The following is a 19,802-nucleotide window of genomic DNA, read 5'->3' as shown; positions in this document are numbered from 1 at the left end:
AAACAAGCTTCTGCTGCCAAACCTTTCACTATTTTGCCAGCCGGAGTGGTTGTTTAACAGTCTAATCTTTTACTTGAATCAGAAAGTTCAAATCTTGTGGGTGAGACATTTTTTGACTATGATTAATTTCATTTTCCTACATTGACACGTTTGAGGAATATGCAGGTTGTGCAACTTACATTGTAGATTCGTGGACAAAATATTTTGTTGGCACTAACATCTCACCTCTGTGTAGATACGGTATGAACATAGGAAAGGTGTAAAGTTAACATAAAATCAAAACTGATGCATGTTTTTCCAATAAAAACACGAGAAATAATTCTGGCCCCTGCGAACTTTCATCAAGTATCACCAAGCCCTTTCAGTTTTGAACCCCTTTAACCACACCTCATAGAGACCATTTTTCTTTTAAATATCCCTTTCATTTAAAAACACACTAGTAACTAATTTTTTTGTATGTAGATAAGAAATGTATTCACATTTATTGTCTACTGGGTGCTGAGTTCTAATGTTGCGATTTCTCTTCACAGCACGAACAACAGAAGCAGACGTGGATTAAATCATCGCCACTGAAATTCAATCAGGTCAGTCTAACATGCTTTGCTTTTTTCACTCTTCTACATTTACAGTTGTTCATGCAGGGGAGTATCTCTGTGGTTTATCTGATCTGCAGTGGCTCATCCAAAGACTCTGAGACACGAGTATGACCTGGGTTTGGCTTTCATACGAAATTTTGACCACTTGTCATAAACCCGTAGATCCGATCTTGTGGCGTAATCGGCAACCCAAGCTCGATTCTGTGGGTTTCTGTCGCTGTGGTGAACTCGACGTCCTGTGTGAACTTTTACATTTACAGTGTGAACTCTCCCTGAAAGTGTCTTTTTCTGGTGTAAATGGTAAAAACAACATTTAACACAACTAACAATTAGTTTCAAGTATTTTTTATTTTATTATTTTATTTTTAATAACTAGCATGTTCCTTTTATCCGATGCACCTAAATGAGTTTAGTGATGTTTTTGATCTGATAGTGAACTCATGGACCTCTTGAAAGAAGCTCTCCTTTATATCATCCATAGGGATTCTGGTAGACTATCATATCATATTCGTGCAAAAATTAGAACCGTTTCTCCCGTGAATGTGCAGAGGATGTTATTTTTGGCTCCAGAAGGTCCAGCGGATCAGTATGGACGTGTGCATCCAGGATGAGGTAGTAGGTTGTATGGTTTCGAATGACACCATGGGAGTTAACTGTACAACCTTCTAGCTTTCCTTGGAGTACACTTATTTCATCAAGCAAGACTCTTTCTCTCCACAAAGAGCAAACCTGTAAAATAGCCAACCCGGTCTCATGAATTGCGTATAAATAACACGCTGTTGCATTATCGTGTAATACGTACGCCAAAGTTAGATTTTGCGTGCATATGATACGCCAATGTTTGCGTGCACCTCGCTGGAGAGCAGCCATTTTGAAACGTACATGAAGAGGAAACTCTGAAATAATTTAAATAATACTGTTAGGTTTAGGGTTTGGGTTAGGGTAGAGGTTATAATATGCACGCATGCTAACATTAGGTTTAGGGTTTGGGGACAGATTAATAAGACAAATTGCCGGTTAATATGCACGCGCGCTAAATTGGCGTATCATATGCACGCAAAAATAGGCGTATCATATGCACGCAAAATCTAACTTTGGCGTACGTATTACACGATAACGCAACGCGCGTGTTATTTATACGCAATTCATGAGACTGGGCTCAAATAGCACATGAACCAGTGTCCCTTAGATCCCTTAAAAGATGGTGGTTTGGATATATGGGTCGGCGCATGTGTGCTAACTGCAAAAATAAGGTGTGCTTGTGTCTGTTTGTATTACACTTACAATGCAAATCTAGAACTATATTTCTTTAATAGACAATATTTGAGGATTAGCGCAAGATCTGTTTTCAATGCAGTTTAACACAGAGATGATTCAGAGTCATCCCGCTTGCTAATTGACATTTCTTGTTTCTCTTAAATTGAACAGGCTGTCAGTTTCATTGTCATTTACCCTGTTGTTCAGTCAGCTGATGCCACAGACGGTGATGTCACATTGTCTTGTCTGTTTTCCCTCGAGACGTTTGTTATGCAGTGTTTCTGGATGCATCCATAAACCAGCATGCTTGTATTCAAAAGCTTGAATTTTGAGAGCAGTCACTTTCTAAATTCTTGTACAGTATATATAGTGGAGACTATTCTTAATTTTGCTAAGCCTGCCAGTGATGGGTGATCAGGGTATATCAGCACTGGTAGACTTCTGCCCGATTAACCGAAAATATATATCACGTGATTTATGCACAACTTGTGAGTGAAGTACGGTAAAATGTTGCTGCATCCGAAAGCCAGAGGGCGCTCTCGTGCTGAAACTTTAAATATGCACTGCAGAAGAAGACCATAACACACATAGTTCTAGGAAATGCCTAAGGACATGTTTTTATCACTGTTCCTCAAGCCTCCTCAGGTATTTTTATGATAATAAAGTATATTTATAATGATCATGTTTGACGGGTGTTGCTTTTTTAAATGCACGTTATAAGCGACTCAAACTCGCACTGCTTTTAGATCGAGCAGCATTTCTACTGATCCCAGAGCCGTGCTTCACGGACAAGCTACGCATCAATAAAATATTTGATACCTTGCATTATCGCAGCCAGCTCGGTTTTAGCAGGATTTAGTGGTAACCGCGATTAACCGTGCACATGTCTAATCAGCAGCGAAACTGAATTTAGCCTTTTTTTTCTTCAAAAAATACTTTGGACAGTAGCACAATGTTAAGTTGTTTTTTCTTGTTTATTTAACATGCATAGCAGGTCATTTACCAGATGAGGCGATCTCCGTAAAACTATTTGAAAAATCGTTGCATATCAAACAACACGACCTATCGTCATTGTTTGTCACAAGACCGTTTGGTTATTTTGAGAGACTGAATGTTAGAGATGTTACAGTTCACGGCTGATGTTACTTCCATCCATCATAGTGGAAAAGGCAGGTCAAGTCAAGTGCATTGCATTCTGGGATGCAATATTCCACACCGTAAGCGCTGTTGTATCATGCACATTTTCACAAATCTAGTAGGTCATCCAGATACACTGTGTTGTATACAGAAAACGGTATACACTACATAGCTGCGGAAAAAATAAGAGACCATTCCAAATTTTCATTTATTCAGCATTTCTAGATGTATTGTAAGCCATTCCAGTCTTTTATCTGTTTAATTTCAACTAAATCAAACCTTAAGAGTGACACAAAGTCATCCAACAGCAATGTGAATGACTGACAGCATGACAAGACACATGAAAACTGTGTTAAAGTCAGGTTATCACATTAAAAAATCCATTTTGAACTTTTCGTAAAAACATGTACAAATATTACTGTTGTGTTCCTTAAAAGTGAATATAGACTTGTTTTCTTTGCTCTATTTTAAAGAATACAGATTATCTTTTCTGTTATTCTGACCCGTTTCTCCTTTTCATTTTCTGCAAATAGAAAAAATATTGTTATTTGAAATTTGGGAGAAATGTTGTTCGTAGTTCACAGAATAAAACAAAAATGATCATTTTACCTAAACACATACCTCTGAATAGTAAATTCAGAAAAACTGAAAATAATTTCGAAATGTTCTCTTAATTTTTTCTGCGGCTGTAAAATGCAGCCATACTTTCCTGTGGCTCAGTGGTTAGAGCATGCGCTAGCAACGCCAAGGTCTTGGGTTCGATCCCAGGGATTGCACATACTCAGAAACAAATGTATATTATAATGCAATGTAAGTCGCTTTGGATAAAAGCGTCTGCCAAATGCGTAAATGTAAATGTAGTATGCTGTTTTAAACGTTCCATCCATCGATTGTCATGAATCTGGATGTTTTGGCCATGCACCTGCTCAAATTTAAGCTTTATGCATTTTGTGTTTGAAATGTCTGTTATAACATAAGAAGGCACTTTTAGAGCCCTGCATTTCATGTAGCAGATTTTCCCACAGAAATTTATATAAAGTTGATTGATATTTTGTATAGTTTAAATCGTGTCTCCAAGAATTCCTTGTTTGTCTTGGCAGTTCGTAACTGACTAATTCGTATGAATTCGTACGATCTCATTCATATGTTTAGGTGCAATCTGCTGTTGCCTCAGTGACAGTTATAGGCGGTCATGCTTTTCATAATAATCATGCTTTTATATGAATAACATTGTGTGAATCTACAGTATATAAAATGTCCAAGTTTTAGTTAAGGTTGGAATATTCCCACGACAACATTAGTGATAATGAAAAAATATCTGGCAGAAGGTTGCATTCTTACCAATCAGAACTTAACAGAGTTATGTTTAGATTTAGAATTTTGCTTCTAAAATGTAGTTTTATAAGCTTTTGTTCTGCTCTGTCAGTGTAGTGTAGAAACCATGCAGTTAACAGCTCTGTTTGTCTGCCCGGTGTCTTGTTTTGGTGTCTTTCCAGCATCCATGCCTGCAGTCTGTGAAGCCCGGCGTTCATGTATTGTTTTAGTCTGCCCTGAAAGCCCCAGTAAGCACACATAGGGCCCCACAGCATCACTGTGAAAGGGACTTAACTGCCATCAATTAAACACAGACAAATGAGCAGTGAAATAGATGAGGATTCAATAGGCAGGCATGAGAGTCCGAGTCATTGATTCCCCTCTCACACGACCGGCAGGCTTGGAACGAGCTTAGCGTGGCCCCTCTACGGCTTGAAAAGACGCTAGCTCCTCTACCCACAGCTTAAATCCACTTCACTAGCCTTTACTATGGAGTCAGCTGTCTTCCTCTGTCAGCCAAACCTTCGTGCGGCTTACGTCTGAAATCTGCAGGGGCTTTCGTGGGATTTCATTTATAGAGAAACAGTAATCGAACCTCTGATGCAGTTCTTGTCTTAAATAAATAGTGGTTTGAAGCTTAAAGGTATACTTCACCCAAAAATGAAAATTCTGTCATCATTTAATCACCTTCGAGTCTGTATACATTTCTTTGTTCTGATGAACACAGAGAAAGATATTTGGAAGAATGCTTATAACCGTACAGATCTTTCCCCCCGTTGACTCCCATAGTAGGAAAAACTACAAAGGCAGTCAAAAGTGCCTGAGAACTGTTTGCTGTCCTACATTCTTCAAAATGTCTTCTTTTGTGTTCAACAGAACAAAAAAAAAAGATGAAGTAATTTTTCCTACTATGCTAGATAGAAAAGCACATTCTAAGGTAATAAAAACACAACCCTTCATTACACCTCTGAAGACATAGTTATGTATATTAAATTGCATTTCTTCAATAGATCCTCCAAATAATTACACATTGTTCCTTTAAGCTTTAGTCTTTTTTCTCAGAAAACTTGACGAATATATAATGTTATACTGCGAGATAATTGTGGCCATCCCTATAAACTGCTATTTTATGGAAAAGACCAGCATGTACTTTTCCTTTAATTTAACAAGAGAGCTAAATTGACCTCAGTGGAAAACCCCTACCTTTGGTTTTCCAGAGCTTCCTGTTTAAACTGACAGAAGGAGTCGAGCTGCTTGTATTTTAGGAGGGATTGTTTCGTCTTCACCTCCGCTCTTGGATGACTCTTCCAGATGTAGCCGAGCAAACCCGGCCCAAAATCCTGCTGGTTCAGCAAAAGCTAGTCCAGCTGGCAGCGGAGTCGAGCTGCGACTCGTCCGTTACAGCTGTGCTTAAATTTATATGATGGCTGCACAAATAAATGAGTGGATGTGATGGAGAGAAGGTTGAGGCTTTTGTTTCGCGAAGGCGTGGACCAACACAAAGGTGAAGAACATCAGTGTCTTAAAGGGTTTTCTCAGTCAATTCAGGTGCTAAATTTTTAAGTTTTTATTCAATCTTTTTAAACAGGCTGGTGAACATTGAGTGCATTTACATGCACAGTCCTACATTATTATGTTTAATAAGATAGTAACGTGTAAGATCTTGTAAACCCAATGTGTTGTAAAGAAAACGTGAAATTGCAGTGCATTGGACTTCCAAGTTATTTTCTGGTAAAACATTATTTCGTGGTGTGTCGTGTGTTTCATTTAGGAATCTAGATTTGATTGGATTGTGATGTTGGCCTATAATATTATTGGTTCATAATTTGTCCCCACCTGTTTGGCCTTGGTTACATTACAAGGACAAAAAGCTATTCTAGAAATGCAGAAAATGTTTTATTATTATGTCAACTGATAACTAATCTTTAGATAACACCTGGAATATTTAATATAAATGAAAAAAGGTAATCTGATCTCATGTTGTCTTTAAATGCGTTGTTGTACATTTGGAGTACCAAACATTTTGGCCTTTGTTCTCCAATTCTGGCCTGTCTTCCCAAAAGCTTGTTTTGTTTCTGATTAGAAGCCCCGCGATTGGTCATTTACCCTGGTGCCCCCTGTACACAACAGCAGAGCACCGATGAACCTGACCTCTTGCTCCCAGACCACAGCTGCATCAGGAGCCACCAAACGTTACCGCGGTGATGAGGTGATGAGATTTATGACAGATGAATAAGAGTAATCTACGAGTGGCAGACAGAGGTGATATTGATTTGTCTGGAGTCATGGCTGAATGCTGCTGATGACACATCTTTCCGTCGATATGCGTTTGACCTCTGACCCTGAGGAGGGATCAATGAGTTCGATTTGGAGGAGCGGGCCTGCACGATGGGCCACCAGACAGAACTGTGTGTATGTGATTTCTTCTGTGTTCTCGTGATTGTTCTTTAAAGAGATGGTTCACCCAAAAATGAAAATTCTGTCATCATTTACTCATCCTCATCACCTGTGGATGAGGATGGGGGTGAGAATACTTTGTAATACTAAATGTAATACAAAAGGAGATATTTTTAAGAATGTTGGTAACTGAACAACAGCGGTGCCCATTGATTTGGTTTTGTGTCCGTACGATAGAAGTGAATGGGTACCCCTGTTGTTCGGTTACTAACATTCTTTCAAATGTCTTCTTTTGTGTTCTGCAGGTTTGAAATGACAAGAGGGTGAGTAAACAATGACAGAATTTTCATTTGAGCTATTCCTTTAAAGCTAACGTTGCATAAAACTAAAACCTACTGAAACGTTTTGAGTTTCAGAGTTGATCAAGACATGATTATGTGCCTTAAAGGAATAGTTCACCCAAAATGACAATCCTGTGGTCATTTACTTGCCCCCACGTTCTAAAATTGTGTTTGTATTTTCAGAACACAAAAGGAGAAAATTAAATGAGTGGCAGTACATTATGACTAATTTTAATGCTGATTAAGCACCCGGGGGTACGGAAGAGTATTAGGGCCAAGCAATAAAAAAAATATAAAACCATTTTGAGATTAAAGTCATTATAATGCGAAATTAAACCCGCAGTTTTTCAGGGAAAAAAATCGAAATAAAATGTTGAGAATAAACTCAATCAATTTCGAGAATAAAGTCGTTGTGTTTTCGAGAAAAAACTCGTTAAATTTCGCGAAATAAAACTCGAAATAAAATGTCGACAATAAACTCACTATACTTTGAGAATAAAGTCGTTGTGTTTCGAGAAAAAACTCGTTAAATTTCGAGAAAAAAGTCTAAATAAAATATCGAGAATAAACGTTTATCCTATATCAGGGTCTTGTTCATTGCGTAGTACTGAATGAGGACATGGCAGAGTTGTATCACTTAGTCAAGCTATACTTTAGGCTTTCCTTCAGTAACAAAGAAACACTATCAGCGACTGGGTCTCTTTAGAAGAATTTAACACGTTTTTAACACGACTTTATTCTCAAAGAGTTTTTTCTCGAAATTTAACGAGTTTTTTCTCGAAACACAACGACTTTATTCTCAAAGTATAGTGAGTTTATTGTCGACATTTTATTTCGAGTTTTTTTTCTCGAAATTTAACTATTTTTTTCTCGAAACACAACGACTTTATTCTCGAAATTTATTGAGTTTATTCTCAACATTTAATTTCGACTTTTTTCCCCGAAAAACTGCGGGTTTAATTTCGCATTATAATGACTTTAATCTCAAAACGGTTTTATATTTTTTTTATTGCTTGGCCCTAATACTCTTCCGTACGGGGGTGTCGGCAAGAGTAATGACGAATTTTTCTTGGAATAAACTATTCTTTTAAGCCTGTAAGTCAAATTTGATGCAATTTGCTTTGGCTCTTAAAAAGCAATCTTAGCAAACGTTGTCGCAACGCCATGGCAACATCTTTTGTATTTTTCTCTGGATAAACTATAAAAAACCTATTTCAGATTTCTAATTGGTTGGCTCAAATAAAGTGACCCATAAGTATTAAACTAAACATTTTTTAGTGTATTTTTCTATATTAAATTATAATTTTTTCTCATTTGGATTATATGAGAATCAAGGATTTCTGGGTTCTGTTTATCGTCATTCGTAATCGTAATGTTTAATTTCATTGTGTTGTGGTTTATGGTTCGGTTTATCGTCCGTTTTGTATTGTTGTGCGTCTGTGTGTGTGCTGTCTGGTACTGTGGTGACAGTCTCCTATATGGCGAGTGCGTGAGTTGATTGATCACCATTCCCGTTCAGTCCCTGCTGATGTCTCCAGCTTCCCCCTGGACACAAACATGCCCTTCGCTTACAGACTTGAACCTGTACGCTGTTTACTCGTATCCACAAGCCTGTGTTCAGTCTCTGACCAGTCTGATGCGAGTTTACAAACAGAATCTGTTGATTCGTGATCTCTCGTGCTTTGTGTGTGCATGTGAGCGCGTATCCGTAGCTCTGCATTGCAGTAGGGAAGACATGGTACGTTTTTGCATAAGCTTGTAATCAAAGGCGTATTTGGTGGGCAGCCGGACCCCTCGACTATGGGGTCACGACTCTCACACACCCCTCAGTGCAGGCAGAGAAGGTCAAAGGTCATTCAGGGCCACTGCCAGACGGATAAAGATGCCTCGGGTGCTGTGAGAGTCACACTGTGCATAAACAATGTCTGTGTTTGTTTGTTTTTATTATTTTTGTTTAAAATTGCCTTAATTTGTTGATTTTAAGGGTGCTTTTGATTTTATTATTTACTTAGTTGTGATATAAAAATGAAGTCTCGTTCGCATTGCTCACTTTCAATCAATTACATGTTCAACTTATTTGTTTGTGGTTTTATCTGTTGTTTCTTTTTTATGATGTGTCGGATCTAATCCTTGTTTCGTTTGAACGGCCGTTGTTTTTGTTTTAACCTGCACTTCACGATAAACAATAGAACAGCACTGCTTGTTTTTTCTTTAGTCATATCATCTCCTTGTTTTATTTTAATGACCATTGTTTTTCCTTTCAAATACAACAAACGAACAATATCGCTTGGTTTATAATTTAACACCGAATCGACGAATCGCTGCACCGTGGCTGTCGAACACGTCTTCGCGGAGGGTGTGTGTCCTCGAATCGGTTGTGGAAACGTTGTCACAATATTGTGACACACAGATTGTCGTGTGGCTGCAGAGTGCGAGACGCCATTTCTGGATGCGTTTTTTCGAGCCTTCTGAGAAAGTGAGGGATTGATCAGTGCAGAGGGGAAGCGGAGCCGAGATGAAGAGAGGGAGGGAGAGACGTGGACGAGGGGGGGGGTTTGTGGGATCTCGCTGCAGAATCCGCCGCTCGCTGGCACTCAGTCACACCGAGAGAGCGAGAGCGGGTCTCGCAGACGGCCCAGGTACACAGGTAGAGAGCCGCCCGGGACAGGTGTCCGGACCGGGGGAGGAGGAGGCGTTAGGGTGAGTGTGTCTCCAGCGTAAAGTGTGTGTGTCAGACTGTTGTGTGTGTGTGGGGGGGAGTGACAGCGACAGGAAGATGTGCAGTAATTTTGATGATGGTTTTGTCTCGAGTGCCTCCCTATGGTCACATCTCAATGTCTGATGAAGTCCACGATGTCTCGTTCTTTGTCTCACTTTTTCTCACTCTCTCTTCCTTGACAAAGCAGACACAGGTTTAAAGGTAGACGTGTGTGTGTGTGTTTGAGGCACGTGGCGGGCGTTCTTATTTCCGGGAGCGTCCACACTCTCTGGTCCCCGAGGATGAACGATGCTGCTTGTTTGTGGGGGGAGGAGTCTTAAAGGTGTGTGTGTGCGCTATACGTGCATTTGTAGTGTAAATGACATGCATGTTTTGCCTACCGTGTGCACTATTGGATTCGCTTACCGTCTGGGTTTTTCTGCGCCTGCGCTTACAAAGTCACAAAATGATAACTTATTTCTGACGCCTGCCGGTGGCGGGGGATTGCAGGGGTTGTACGTCTGGGTGGGTGGCTGTGGGGGGGTTGGTCTTGCGGGGAAGGTTGGGGGGTGTTTACATAGAGCTGTATCACAAGCCCTGTAAGATGCATTGCCGGCATCTGAATCGTAAGCGGCATTGTTGTCTTTTCTTTTTTTTTTTTTTTTACGTGTTAGTTTAGTAATTGTGGATGACCGGTTGTTGCTTTTTTTGTGTAAAGGAGTCAGTCGAAGGACGAGAATATAGACCCAGACAGACAGACAGACAGACATGCGCACACGCACGCACTCACACACACACACACACACACACACACAGAAGCTGCAGATGGTTCAGAGTTCAGCGGTTCGGCTAGTAAATGCTCACTAGAGATCCCGGGGATGAGAAACACAGGCTACAAGGACAAAGAAGAATTTTAAGAGAGAGACTGACCATCAGACCGGACGAGTTTCTCAACCAACAAAGGCTAATTTGAGCCGGGCTGGCTGTATTCCGATCCATGCCTGTCCGCTCGCAGGACAGGTTGAAATCCGTCCGGTCGTGTTAGTTCCTCACAGAATTGTTGTACAATCTTTTGTACCGGTTTGCTTTTTTGTGAATGCATGTTGGTGCATGACATACTGTGTGTGCTGATGTGTGTGTGAGGTCCTGTTGAGCTACTGGGAATTCTGGGAGAACTTATCTGCAGTGAAGAAAGATTTTATGCACAGGCCGAATGTTATTCGAGTAATTCAGCGAGTGGACGGTTGCCGGACACCGAAGGACATGGGCGAACGATACGCGTGTGTTGTCTGTGCCACTGCCCCTGTGCAGACACCCAGCTCTCCTCCTGGTCCCTGAGACCCTAACTTGTGAGCTTTGTGTGCTGAAATCACAGGTTAAGCTCTTAGGACCCGGGCAGAGGGTAAAGCTCTCAAACACTGGCCGTGTCATGTCGGAGACGGGCGCAGGACAGATGTCTGTGATGGATTCGAGGTTGTGGCGCTGATGAGTTCTTTGTGTCAATGATAGTTTCTTCTGTTCGTTTTTTTTAATAAAGACTCGTTCCTGTACATCCGCTGATGGGTTTTTTTTCAACACAAGCCGGTGAGAGGTATAGGAGAGGGTCGATGTGCTAACTCCTGTCTGGCTGTTTAATCACCACTGCAGCTCATCCATATCCGACTGTTCATGCTTTATCGCATTGAATTTATTAGTAATGCAGAAATGTATTACTTTGCCAAATAACAATAGCCTTTACATCATGATATGCGTTGTGTTATTATTATTTCATTTTCCACCTTAGAGATTTTCTTTCTTTCAATTTCTAGAACATCGCATTTAGATTTCTCGTATGTTGTAACGTTTTTCTTCAATAAAGCTCAAATTTGTTAGCGTATAGCCGTTTTATGGCAATGTTCTCATAGGAGATCCCAGCACCTGTACGATCATGAAAAATGTCAGCTCGGCTGCGTTGTCATGCATGCGGTTTTATTCAGTCCAGTAATATGAGATATGTCTGATGTACAGCCAAACATGTTTGTCTGTTTTATTTCGTTGCACAAAAAAGAGCAACGTATTGAACCAACATATGCTGATACCTCCTAGCACATTTTTTCATTTACACAAACATTCTCTATGAATTGAGTTTTAATACTTGTCAGGACCTCGTGTAGAGGATGCTAGCAGATGTTTAATTTATAGGCACAGTGCGCGTACCTCCACGTTCACGTTAACCGCATTTTAAGACATGACATTCTGACACCAGAAGTGCTGTAGTTTAAGGGGGTACAGTTGGCACAGCGCTGTGGGCTTCTTCCTGTTTTAAACACTGAAATCATTAAGTTCTACCACCGCCTTTGTTCTGTACCTCCCTGGAGTGTTTAACTTTCTAAAACCTAATTTTGTTAAATTATCCACATTACAAACATAGTTTCAAAACAATTGATTCCCCTGTTTTGCTCTCTCTCTCTCTCTCTCTCTAATTATATTTTTCCCCTGCTTGGTTTCATGCTGAACAATGGCGGATGCCAACTAATCAGGCTGGGTCCGTGCCACGAAGCTCCCAGCAACAGCTGAAGTTCTGCCATGTTCCGTGCATACCAAGCAGTCAGCCACGACCGTCGAGTGCCAGCCCGGTGCCCACCGCAGGGTCAGACAGTTTTATTAGGATCTGTCTGACACTGCGCAGGCTGGCAGTGCCAATGCCGAGATGAATTCTGTGCTGCTCACACACTAGCGGTCAGCTGAAAGAACCTTCATACTGAATGCACACAAACAGACCCGTCAGCCAGATGAAGAAAAGGAACAAAGACTGGATCCAGCCAGGAATTAAGATTTTATTCAATAAACGGGCTGCTTCCGAATGGTCCAGCAAGCATCAGGTCTAATGTCCTAGCGGTTTCGTATTTACATTTTTGGCTGAAGGCACATCGGAGTGCTTTTCATTTGTGTGCATTAGAGCAAAAAATGGTTCGTTTTCTGGCTGATAAGTTTGGCCGGCATTTTGATCAAAGGAGAGAGACCTGTAGACAGACAGATAATGGACATGCAAGGCATAGGTGCAGACGAATGAAGAAAGAATTAGTGTAAAATGTTAATTAACTATAACCTGGTATCTGCAAAATGAGAAAGTGTTTTTTTTTTCAAATATAAGCCTTTTTAAGCATAAAGCTATTCATATAACTGTTTATTAATTAATATAAGGCTCTAAAAAAGTGATATTGTTTAAGGTAATTGCATTTTTAATATTTAATATACATTTCATATAATGCTAATATAAAATATGAATAATGATAAAACATTAAAAATGTATGAACATGAAGAAACTGCTCGCCAGCAGATCCTACATGTATAAAAATATATATTTTTTATTGATATAGAATCAATTTAAGAAAAACGCATTTGTCATCAATCATATTCGTCTTTGTCTTAGACCACAAGGATGGTTCCGGACCTCAGAGGCCGGCAAATTAAAAGCCCTTGCAGACGATGTGTGTGCGTGTTTGCTTCCTAACCGTGTGCTGTTTAAATAAACCTAACATTAGTCTGGGATAAAAGCTTCTGAAAGTAGATTAGGAACTGAGAGCTCAGCTGGGAGAAACTGTAGGAGCTGGATGAATTGACAGGATTACAGGACGTCGGTTGTGTGGAGTCGTTGTTCGGCGTGTTATCGGCGCAGGTCAGATGTGTGTGTGGCTCTTACTGCAGGTGTGGAAATAACAGGTGTATATGCAGAGAGGCGGCTCACGTCTGCGTATCCAGACTCCAGACGATGAACGGTCTGCGGCGAGCACGCTTTCTCATTGAACTACAGATGATTTACATTGAAATTGTAGGGTTTTTTTTTGATAAAGCAAATCCAAATCAAGCTGTATACTTTTTTGCTTCCGATATTGCAGATTTCAAACATACTTGTACACTATTTTGTTCTTTACTGTACACTGTATATTAAAAATAAGCCTTGTTGGCCTTGTGGATATTTCGATGCTTGCAAGTAATGGGTCAGTTCACAAAAGATATGTCACCAAACTCTTTCTTCCCCGTTTTTTTCCTGCCCTCTGTACCCTGTGACCGCCTGCCTTTCTCTGTGATGTCTGCTGTAGTGCTGTGGAGGCGTTGCCAGGGAAACGCAGTATCTGGCTGCCAGCGTGCTGGAGTTATTGAACCACAACTGGCTTTTTGCTTTAGAAGATAATTAGGCTCTGTCTCACAGGTTGCTGATGGGACTCCAGTGGAACCCGCGGCTGCTCTGAGCCGCCTCCTCTCATCATAGCTGTTAAGCCGTCGGACGGCGGTAAGCGACAGCCGCATGTGCCCCCTTTACCTGGACGAAAAGTCGTGTGAGCCTCAGTTCCCCTCAAACACACAAAAACACCTCGGCGAGACAGACATTTTTCTTCTCCTGAACACAATGAACTCTGGCTGAGATAAACCTGTCTGTCATCTGTCTCTCTCTCTCTCTCTCTCTCTCTATCTGTCTCATTTTTCTGCATCTCTTTTTTTATATGACCAATAAGGTCATTCCCTGTTGCAAAATGTACAAAATACCCCTCGGATTTATTTGACGTTATTCTGGACAAATTGCTGTAATTAATGCTGTTAATTGCTGTAATTTTCTCTCTTTTAGGTGTACAGAGATGATGAGGTGCTGTTTTCAGCTTGTGGCCAAGTCGTGGTTTTTTTTAGGTACTGCGCAACTCGTATCTGAGCAGCTGTTCGTTAAACCCTTTTTAAAATAATTGCATTTAATCTTACTGTATTGCAACATACTAGTTTATTAAACTGCACGGTGTCTTCGACGTGCGTGTTGTTAACAAGGTGTCATCTGTTTTTGGCTTGTGCGCCCAGACGTCGTTTTCCAAAGTAATGACTGTGATATCTCAAACCCTTAATGTTCTCTTGCAGCGTGTGCTGCAGAGATGAAGCGGTGTGTGTGTTTGTGTTCCAGCAGGTGAGTTTGACACACAAACACAGTCCTGCATTAAAAGAGGCGGGGAACAGAGACGAACCCTACGACCTGCTTTCAGACACTGTCCCGCACAGCAGTGCTTAAACACACACAAAAGCATACATTCACAAACGCTCAGACAAATTTATTCCTATGTATTTTGTTTTTATGTATTTTTAAAAATGTTGTAAATCTTTTAATAAATTATTTATCTTGTCTCCTTTTGCTGCAGTGTTTTTTGGGCCTGTGGTTGACTGATTGTATATCTTTTGAATTGTTTTCATCATAAGTTTACCCGAATCAAACAGGTAAAAGAATTTAAGAGGTTAAGATGTTTAAATTGTCATGTCATCATTTACTCGCCCTCTGTGTTTTCATACACACGGATTGTGGGAAAATGGAAAGAAGACACACCTGAAGCATTTAAATGATTTAAACTATAGTCTACATGATTCTGGATTGTATTTATTATCTGACTATTTATCGTGTCAAAGGTGTCCAAATTGACCAGAATTCAATTGGGATACTTGTTGACATTCTTAAATAACTGATTTCTGTTTCTGAATTAACCTTAGATATTTGTAGAGTTGCTATTACAAATACAGCTGTTAAAAGTATCAGCCAAAAATTACTATTTTTTCTTATTTAGCAATAATATGTTCAAATTTAGCAGACAATCACAGTGGACGTTGTATGTACTTCTGCTTGTGTATTACCATAGTAAAGGTTGTAGTAGCAGCATCACAGCATTACTTACACATGCGAGTGTGCGCACGCACAACCTCGTCGGCTTCAGGAAGTGTGTGCGCGACCCCGTCTGCTCGCGGACGTGTGAGTGCGTGCGTGCGTGTGTGTGCTCAGCGTGTCCCTCTCTCCTCCCATAGAGCGACCGGCCAGGCTGCAGATATCATCCATCTCCTTGTCACAAAGCGCTGGGGTTGCTGGGTAGGCAGCAGACAGCCGCTCGGCGCTGAGGATGAGAGCTGAATCCTAATTCAGAATCCGCTCCTCTCCCCCGCCTCCCACGATGGAAAATCGTTAACCTCTGGATTGGAGAACAAAGCAGAGAGCTTTAGCCGGCTAGCTGCTGTTATCACAAAACGCCCCCGCAACAATAAGTCAAAGTCTTAGAGAGGAGACGACGGAAATCATCCCAAATATTCCCAGAATTGCCGTGGAGTTCTCCTGTGTGATTCACTATGAGTCGTGTGGTGATGACAGGATAGATTCGAGAAGGTGTCAGAGATATGAGATCAGTGTGGGGTGATGTTGCTGGGCTTTGTTCAGAACATCATAAAAATGCCAGACAAACAAGCTTTCATTTAAGTGCATTACAAATTTAGTGATTTGTCTTTTACTCAAGTAATTTAACATTGAGTAAAAGAAAGTGTTCATGTTATTAAGTGTTAAAGGTAAAAAATAACATGTGTTTATGAAATGTATTACGAAATCCATAAAAATAGGGCACAATATAGGAATTTTCCGTGTGAATCTTTTACAGTTGTTTCTGTATTTTACTGTATTTTGCATCTGCGTTGTGTTGTAGCGTTAACGGAAACGTCCGTAAAATATTTAGCTGTGCTGTACATTTTCACTTTTTTTCCACTGTATTGGAGTAAAAAGTATGATATGTAAGGAATAATGTACAGGCAGCCAGTTGTTATCGCAGAATACAATAAGCCCCGACAGTGTGATCAGGACCCGACGCGGAGGGTCTTGTATCACACTGAAGGGGCTTATTTCGCGATAACAGCCGGCTGCTTGTACATTATCCCGCTTATTACACGGCTACTTGCCACATGAGAAAAAAAACGACATGAAATGTGAATTTGAAATATTAGCTCATTTTTACCGAATGCTGACCTTCCGCGAGGAAAAGCCGTTTAAGGTAGCCTAAGAAACGACGTTCAGATGTCACGAACAGGCAATTTGGTTTAATCCATTGTGAATATAATGTCATATATGTTATTAGAAGATATATTTACATTTAATTTGTCAAAAAAAAAAACTGTCAAAATTATTTATTATTTAGCTATATATACGCGCCGTATAATAAATGCTTTATAATGTAGTGAAATTTACTACTAGTTTACATGTAGTGGAACATCTAAAGAATTTTAGTTTTTCTGATCTGCAGTTTTAAAGATTTATTTACAGATTTAAATCATGTTTTAACTAAAGGCCACAGAAAGCACAATATGCAATACAGTATCCCACAATGCAATGTGCTCCGCTCGACCTTTTATTTCCAGTTTGATGCATCAAACGCCAACATCAAATGTAATTTTTAACAAATCCTTAGATGTTTCATCAATCTGACTGCCAAAAATAAAAAATAAAAACTTCTGAGATGATATGAATAAGAGTAAAGAGGTAATTTGACAACAATGTAACAAACTAGTGTTTAAGCCTTTAGTGTTGTTTACTGCATACTCTTTGCTGTTTTTATTAAATAGTAGTAGGTAGCATTCTGTAATATGCAGTATTTAGTATTCTGTTACATAATATACATATCATCGACAATGCAGTGGCCTTTGCAGGATTACAGTGTAGACATCTTGGTTTCGGCCTCCTTTGTTTTTGGAAAAAGTTGAAGTCACTTTCTTTGGTCCTGTGATCTGTTTGCTCAGGCTGTTGGCCGGGTCTGAGCAGGGACATGTAATTCTGTTACTGCTCTTGGACTTCTTTGTTGTTTTGAACTCGTGGACCCTTTTGAATCTGCAGGCCTGGGAAACAGATCCGGTCCCACACACAAAGGAAACTTTGATTCGAGGGTGAGTAAAACAAATGCTTTGCTTGTACGTTATCGAAATCTACTGGCCTTTCTTCTGAAGTCCGGTCTCGAGGGATCTCCCCATATAAAAAGGAAAGAAAACCGAATTATCTTCTGTACCAGCTAAACAATCGCCTTGCGGTCCAAAATAAACAACTCTGAGCGAGAGAAGGAAGATGTGCTCAGACATCGAGCCCAGCAGGAGAGCGACTCTTTGTGTGATATCTGAAGATCTGTTGATGTTCACGTAAATGAACTCTTTAACCCGAGTGTTCAAATTGTTACTGGACATCAGCTGTTTGGGATTTACAATAAGGAAACACATAAAAGGAATGTTGTTTGATTCCCAAAGCATGCAGCTTGAATAAAAATCTAAAATTGAATAATCTAAAATTGTTTTAGATTATAAATGGACGAATTTAAAAACTACATGTGTGGAATGCGGTCGATTACCCAAAGCAAACATTCATTGTCTAACTCTTTCCTCCAACAGTTAAATGAACAACAAACATAGACAGCTGTTATAACTAGAGGGAACATGGAACTGTTTTGGCAAAATAATATTATTTTATGAATTTCATTTTCTCTTGGCCACAGGGCACAGACTAAACATGTAGTTGGTGCATACATTTTAAATGACAATGTTTACTCTCTTGTTGTTCCAAACACGAGGAGACATTTTTAGTTAGACAATAAGATATTTTTCAAAATATTTAAAATCGTATTAAATTTACCATACAATGAAAGTAAACGGGAACTTAATCTGTCAGTCCTAAAACCCTTGTGTCTGTCTTTACCCACTTACAGGAACAGTTCTCCCAAAAATGAAAATTCTGTCATAATTTACTCACCCTCAAATTGTTCCAAATTTGTATAAATTCCTTTGTTCTGATGAACATAGAGAAAGATATTTGGAAGAATGCTTGTAACTAAACAGTTCTTGGCCACCATTGACTACCATAGTAGGAAAAATTGCTTTATAAATTTCTTTGTTCTGTTGAACACAAAAGAAGATATTTTGAAGAATGTAGGAAAGCAAACAGTTCTGGGGCACTTTTGACTACCATTGTCATTTTTCTTACTATGGTAGTCAATGGTGGCCAAGAACTGTTTGGTTACGAGCATTCTTCCAAATATCTTTCTCTTTGTTCATCAGAACAAAAAATTCATACAGATTTTGAACAACTCAAGGGTGAGTAAATGACAGAATTTTAGTTTTTTTATGAACTGTCCCTTTAACGATTTGGAGACAGATTTGTACCCAAAGTGAGCAAAACTTCCCTTTGGTGACATCTTCACTTGCAAAAACACTACACAGTTAAAGAAGCTTTTTTTAAACTGTAAAAAGTGCAGAACGGATTAGAATGTGGGTTAGGGTTAGGTTAGCATCTTATGAAAACAAAAGTCTATGGAATGTGCTCATTTGATAGATTTGTAAACCTGCTTCGTGAAGGAAAGTCGTGGGTTTTTGTACAACATGAGGGTGATGAATTTTCATTTCTGGGTGACCTATCCCTTTAAGACAAGCCGTAGGCTCTGCAAACCCCCACTACAGCATTGACCGTGGACTGAACAAACACACAGATAGTAGACAGTAATCCTACTATTCTATCGCCTATTTACTAACAACTGTCAAATCATGTATGACTACGGAGTGTGTCACATTACATCATTAATATTCATAAAGAAAGATTTATATTTATGCATTTGGCAGATTCTGTTATTCAAATCAACTTATAAGTGTATTACAAGATATACAAACCCCGTGACCTTTGTGCTGCTTGAAACATTCTTTTTAGGTGAAAACCAGTGCCATCATGAGCATCAAAGTTTGATTTCAATCATTCATTTTACTATGATTTCAATCTTTGACGTGGTCTTAAAGATATCAAGATCATTTTCACAGAAGGGTCTTTACATTATATAGGCTGATTTTATGTAGAAAAGAGTAAATCACAAAAAATTACCAACAAAAATCCTGTGGGTGGGGCTTGCGGGGGTGTGGTCATGCACATTCAATTATGTCATGTCTCTTTCTTGTAGCCAGATTGCTATTCACAGTTACAAAAACTGAATTTGAATGTACATTCATGTTTGGTTAGTGAATCTATAACATTAGTCTCATTCTAGCCATAGTGTGATTGTTGCCTACCACATTGACAGGCGTGGGCTTTCCTGCATTCAGTGAGTATTTACAGAGGGCACGTGTCTCCTGTCGTTCAGCAATAATGCAAGTGTTGATACAGCTGTTTGTTAGACACGGGCGCTCACGTCTGCCGCGGTCCAGGAACTGTCAGCCGAACCCAGTCAGAACATGAGAACGTCTATAGCGTGCAAACAGTCGGCCGCTGTGGCGGGTGGG

General features: G+C 39.8%; 2 long non-coding RNA genes across 2 annotated transcripts in view; both read left to right on the top strand.

Annotated features, from left to right (window-relative positions):
* LOC130546629 (uncharacterized) overlaps positions 1–19,802 on the top strand; it is a 57,070-nt gene that overhangs the window by 25,969 nt on the left and 11,299 nt on the right. Inside the window, exon 2 of the long non-coding RNA XR_008961790.1 lies at positions 531–584. This is a non-coding gene — a long non-coding RNA (uncharacterized LOC130546629). The remainder of the gene's footprint in view (positions 1–530; positions 585–19,802) is intronic.
* On the top strand, positions 11,140–14,887 carry LOC130546631 (uncharacterized). The gene is made up of 2 exons (XR_008961791.1): positions 11,140–14,013; positions 14,347–14,887. It is a non-coding gene; the product is annotated as an uncharacterized LOC130546631 (long non-coding RNA).

The sequence above is a fragment of the Triplophysa rosa genome, linkage group LG22, assembly GCF_024868665.1.
Source record: "Triplophysa rosa linkage group LG22, Trosa_1v2, whole genome shotgun sequence".
Lineage (NCBI taxonomy): Eukaryota > Metazoa > Chordata > Actinopteri > Cypriniformes > Nemacheilidae > Triplophysa > Triplophysa rosa.
Note: the sequence above shows the minus strand (reverse complement) of the source record. Positions and strands in the feature narration are given on the sequence as shown.